This window comes from Chrysochloris asiatica, unplaced genomic scaffold (assembly GCF_000296735.1).
Source record: "Chrysochloris asiatica unplaced genomic scaffold, ChrAsi1.0 scaffold00175, whole genome shotgun sequence".
Taxonomy (NCBI): Eukaryota; Metazoa; Chordata; class Mammalia; order Afrosoricida; family Chrysochloridae; genus Chrysochloris; species Chrysochloris asiatica.
The window spans coordinates 7128668-7134991 of NW_006408693.1; positions in this window are offsets into that span (position 1 = coordinate 7128668).

A 6324-nucleotide genomic window follows, 5' to 3' on the forward strand; every position below is an offset into this window, starting at 1 on the left:
ATATGCAGATGATACAACCTTGCTTGCTGAAAGTGAAGAAGACTTAAAACATTTACTGATGAAAATCATAGAGCATAGCCTTTGGGATGGATTACATCTCAATGTAAAGAAAACAAAAATCCTCACCACTGAACCGATAAAGAATATTCTTATCAGTGGAGAAAAGATTGAAGTTGTCAAGGACTTCATTCTTCTTAGATCAACTATCAACACTTACGGAAGCAGCAGTCAAGAACTCAAACGATGTATTACATTAGACAAATCTGCTGCAGGAGAGGTTTTTTAAAGTGTTGAAGAGCAAAGATGTCAGCTTGAGGACTAAGGTATGCCTGACCCAAACCATGGTATTTTCAATAACCTCATATGCATGTGAAAGCTGGACAGCAAATAAGGAAGACTAAAAGAATTGATGGCACTGAATTATGGTATTGGAGGAGAATATTGAAAGTGCCATGGGCTACCAAAAGAACCAATAGATCTGTTTTAAAGGAAGTGCAGCCAGAGTGTTCCTTGGATGCCAAGATGGCCAAACTTCATTTCTCATACTTTGGACATATTGTCAGGAAGGACCACTTGCTGGAGAAGAATATCATGTTTGGTAAGGTGGAGGGTCAGCGAAAAAGAGGAAAACCCCCAACAAGATGGATTGGCCAAGTGGCAGCATCAATGGACTCAAGCATGGCAACAATAGTGAGATAACCTAGGAAATATTGCATTTGAGCAATTTAAAGGTATATTTATCACATATTCTGTGATAAATGATGTATTACGTTAGGCAAATTTATTGCACAAGACCTTTTTAAAGTCTTCAAGAGCAAAGTTTGAGAACTCAGGTACATTAAGCACTGGACTGCGAACCACAAGGTCCATGGTCCTAGCCCACTGGTCGATCTATGAGAGAATGATAAGGCTTCTTTTTACCTCAAAGATTTAAAGCTTCAGAAATCCTATAAAGGGTCACTATAAGTCAGGACTGACTCCAAAGCACATAACAACAACAATAAGAACATATGCAGTGAAAGTTGGATAATGTATAAGGAAGACCCTAGAAGAATTGATGTGTTTCAATTATGGCATTGAAGAAGAATATTAAAAGTACCATGGACTGCCAGAAGAACAAACCTGTTTTTGAAGAAGTACAGCCAGAATGTTCCTTAGAAACCAAGATGGTGAGATTTTTATCTCTCATACTTCAGACATGCTATAAGGAGGACCAGTCCCTGTAGAAGGACATCAAGCTAGGAAAAGTGTAGGGTCATTGAAAATGAAGAAGACCCCAACAAGATGGATTGGTACAGTGCCAGCAGCAATGGGCTCAAGTATACAAACAATTGTGAGGATGGCTCAGAACTGAGCAGTATTTCATTCTGTTGTGCATTGTTGTTGTTGTTGTTAAGTGCCGTCGAGTCGGTTCCGACCCATAGCGACCCTGTACAGGGTTTCCGAGGGTGTAAATCCTTACGGGAGTAGAAAGCCTCATCTTTCTCCCGCGGAGTGGCTGGTAGTTTCGAACCGCTGACCTTAAGGTTCTGTTGTGCATAGGGTCGCTATAAGTCTGTATCAACTGGATGGCACTTAAAACAACAACAAAAACATTCTCTAATTGGAATCCTTGTGTGGTGCTGTGTGGACTCCTAACTACAAGGTTGTTGGTTCAAATCCACCATATATACTCCTTGGAAATCCTAAACAGGGTTGGAACCAACTTGTTGGCACACAACAACAATATTCTGTCATTAAAATTAGTAATGAACATTACCAAGGATTCTGTACGGGAGAAGGTCCATGGTGGGGGTACACTATGAGTTATTGTACTGGGTAACACCAACTCTAGTGATGCCACTATGAACCAACCCTTGTTAAGCCTTTTATATTATAAATAAAACGTATATACAATGGATCTTAATAATAAACGGGTACTACTTTGTGATGCTTCTCTGCTATTCATAGAGTTTTCAGTGACTAGTGATTCAGAAGTAGTTCGTCACTCTTTCTTCCTAGTCTGTCTTTGTTTGGAAACTCATCTGAAACCTGTCCACCATGGGTGACCCTGCTGGTTATTTAAAATACCGGTGGCAGAGCCCTCAGAATCACAGCAACTCAAACCACCACAGCAGACAGACGAGTGGTGGCCGTTTGGTTTTATGTCTATACTGTCTCTTTAAATTTCTATGTCAATCTTGATACAATCCTGATATAATCAAGATACAATCAAGATGTTCTCTCCTAATCCTATCAATCCTGATACAATCAAGATATGCTTTCCCAAGATGGCGGCTCCTGGAACAGCTGAGTGTCTTGATCCAGAAAATAATGGATTTCTGGATTCTCCTGCAAATTCCCCAGCTATAAACCCTCTGATCCTCCAAACATACCTTTATATTTGTTCCAGAGTGTTGGAGGAGAAACTGAAAGTTCCATGGACTGCCAAAAGAACCAATAGATCTGTTTTGGAAGAAGTGCAGCCAGAGTGCTCCTTGGAGGCCAAGATGGCTAAGCTTCGTCTCTCATACTTTGGACATATTGTCAAGAGGGAACAGTTGCTGGAGAAGGATGTCATACTGGGTAAGGTGGAGGGTCAGAGAAAAAGAGGAAAACCCCCAATGAGGTGGATTGGCCAGGTAGGTGGCATCATTGATGGACTCAAGTGTGGCAGCGGTAGTGAGGTTGGCCTAGGATCGGACATTGTTTCATTCTGCTGTGCATGGGGTCGCTATGAGTTGGTTCCGACTCGATGGCACCTGACAACAACAACTTTGTGATGCTACTATAGTACTATACCAACCTTGTAGTTCAAACCAAATTTATAGTCCACTGCTTTTTCCCACAGCATCACACCATGACTTTCAACTTTGTGATGTGTGGTGGTGGTGGTTATGTACTGTGGAGTCGGTTCTGACTCATAGCAAACCTGCCCTAGGGTTTCTAAAGCTATAAGGTCTTTACCAGAGCAGAAAGCCTCATTTTTCTCTCGCAAAACAGCTGGCAGTTTCAATTTGCTACCAGAGATCCTTAATAAAACATTATTATTATTACTAGAGTTTTTTTATTAAAGATGTTTTACTCTATCTTGAAATATTTCTTTTTTGTTTTGATTGTTGCTGGCAGTGACTTTGGGGCACCTTTCCTTGCCTTTCTTTTCTTTAGTGATACAGTGTTGCTTTGTTTTGTTGCTGTTATAGTGCTGTCGAGTTGGTTCTGACTCCTGTATAGGGTTTCCGAGTAGCAGCTGATGAATTCGAACTGCAGATCTTGTGGTCCACAGTCCAGTACTGATCCTACAGCACCACACCAGGAGTCCACATAATACCGATCACCTATTTATTATACATTGCCTTTCCATTCACCCACATTAATACTTCTCTATTATCTAGTTTAAACTCACCCAGCCGCTCCTTGGAAACCCTGTACAGTGTCGTTAGGAGCCGGAACCAACTTGAAGACACTTATTAACAACAATAAAGATAAATTATCTAGTTAGTAATAATCCGCCCTTCTACCCCCAAACTCACCAGCCACTCCTCAGAAACCCTACACAGGGTCACTAAATCAGAAGGACTCAATAGAACTTAACAACAACTTTTCCTCCCCTCTCCTCTCAGTCCATCTTTGCTAACCATCTAAAAACATTTTTTCTGCGTATAAATCTTTCCTTCACATTGCATAATAGCGAACTCATACAATATTTGTCATTTTGTGACTGGCTTATTTCTTTCAGTATAATGACCTCCAGGTTCATCTGCATTTTGAGATGCTTTGAGGAGTCTTCATATTCTTTACCATTGCAGGGTGTTCAATTGTGTGTATATACCAAAGTTCATCCATTCTTCTTCGTTGATGAGCACTTACATATATCCATCTGTCTACTGTAAATAATGAGTCCTGGTGTGGCACCGTGGCTTAATGTGCTGGACTGCAAAGTTGTTTGAATTGCAAGGTTTGCAGTTCAAACTCACGGGCCACTTCTGGGAAACCCTATACAAGGTTGCTATGGGTTGGAATTGGCTTGACAGCACTTAACAACAACACCAATTGTAAATAATGGAGTCCTGGTGTGGTGCTACATGTTAATGTGCTGGACTTCAAAGTAGGTTTGAACTGTAAGTTTGCGGGTTCAAGTTCACCAGCTGCTCCTTAGAAACCCTATACAGGGTCACTAAAGTTCAGAACAGACTCAACATCACTTAACAACAACAACAATCATAAATAATGCTGCAGTGAACATTGGTACATATATCTGTTCATGTCCTAGTTCTTATTTCTCTAGGATATATACCTAATAGTAGGATTGATGGATTAAATAGTATTTCTATGTCTAACTTTTTAAGGAAGTGTTATACGATTTTCCACAGTGGTCACACCATTTTACAGTCCTGCCAACAATGTACGAGAATTAGAAAACCAAAAGGGAAGGATGTGCTCAGCATTTCTTAAGCTGAAAGAACTGAAGGAAAAATTCAAGCTTCAACTTGCAATACTGAAAGATTCTATGGGCAAAATATTGAATGATACAGAAAGCATCAAAAGAAGATAGAAGGAATACACAGAGTCATTATACATATGATTATCAGATTCCAAATGGCCAATACCAGTCCATTTCAGCTCACTAGTGTGTAGGATATTGATCTTTTGCATTTTATTTCATTTTTGACAACTTTTCCTGGATTTATGTTTTGTACATTTAATTTTCCAATTATTAATGGATGTTTGCAGCTCTCTTTATTTTGAGTGGTACCCCATCAGCAAAAAGAAGGTCCCCAAAACATTCCTTCATTCACGTCTTCATGGCCACCTCCACTTTGAGGAGGCAGTTCTTCCCCTTGTATTTTGAGTAACTTCCAACCTGAGGGACGCATTGTCTAGGACTATATCTGAACAATTTTGGTGCTAATTATCATGTTTCAATATTCAATATTCTGGAGCTATCTGACAGTGTTCCACTGCTACTCATAAGGTTTTCAGTGGCTAAACATTCAGAAGTAGCCCACCTCTTTCTTCTTAGTCTGACTTGGAAAAAAGAGATGTTAAATAATTCACTCAATATAGTGATGTAAATCCTAGCCTCTATGCCTATGGTTAGGATCCCATTTTGGAGTGTGTTGTCTGTTATGACAATGAGGCAGTACTAAGGTGAGATGTACTTTGAGTCCCCACCTTATTAAAGTCATCACCCTTATTTTCCTTGAGGATATGTTGTGTCCAACATATAGAAATGCTTTGTCAAAGTTCGCTTGCTTGCTCTGGATCCTGCATCTGGGTCACCCCTTCTTAATTTCATTGCTTGGGACTTGAGCTGGGCCTCTTGCTTTACTAGATATACCAGATTCCTCATTCTTGTGAGGCAACAGCTTCATTTACCCTGAGTAAAGAGAATTCTCCAGACTGACATCTAAATTACAGAGTTGGGACTTTGCAGCCACACAGCTGAGTGAGCCATTTCCTTGAGAGTTCATGAGTTCTATGAGACATTGTAGTGAACTGTAAAACTCTGGGACAAGAAGGAAAATACTGAGGGGAGGAGTGATGGTTGGTATCTTGATTATGGAATGGCAGTCGCTGGAGAAGGATATTATGTTTGGTAAAGTGAAGGGTCAGAGAAAAAGAAGAAGACCCCAGGGAGATGGATTGGCCAAGCGTGCCAACAATTGTGAGGTTGGCCCAGGATTGGGCAGTGTTTCGTTCTGTTGTGCATAAGGTCACTATAGTTGGTACCGACTGGATGGCACCTAACAATAACAACAAATAGCATCTTTGCTTTGATTTCATCAAAATGTTAAGGCTCCATAACCAGTAAAAGATTAAGATTCATTGGACTAGACAAACACATAATTTAGGCTCTGAGCTAAAGTGCTTCTTTTATTTTTGTATCACAGTGTCTGTGCTTGTCAATGGCATGGTCAATGTGGCTGTCTGGAGCTTGCCTGGAAAGTAATTTCACTTTCCTATTGCTTGGGATGAAGGGAGACTTCCTGGGGGTCTGCAGCTCAGCCAGGGTTTGATCCTGAGCTTTGTAGATTAAAAACTCTGATTTTATCAGCAACAGAAGAGCATATTAATGTCTCAGAGATAAAGTCACATTAATGTAGCTGACTTGCCGATGTATAACAGCCTTGTAACTTACTGAGCTTTAATGAAAAATATGAAGGTCAGAAACATAGGAATGTTAATGTCATCATGATTAGTATGTATTCTCCAAGATTGGAGACCCACTTGGGAGTAAGAGCATAGCTGTAAGTTTTCTTGGTAAATATGGAAAATGAACAACAGGGGTTAATTAGAGGAATCCTGTATTTATTGGCCTCAGCTAAGAGAGCCTGAGTAGTG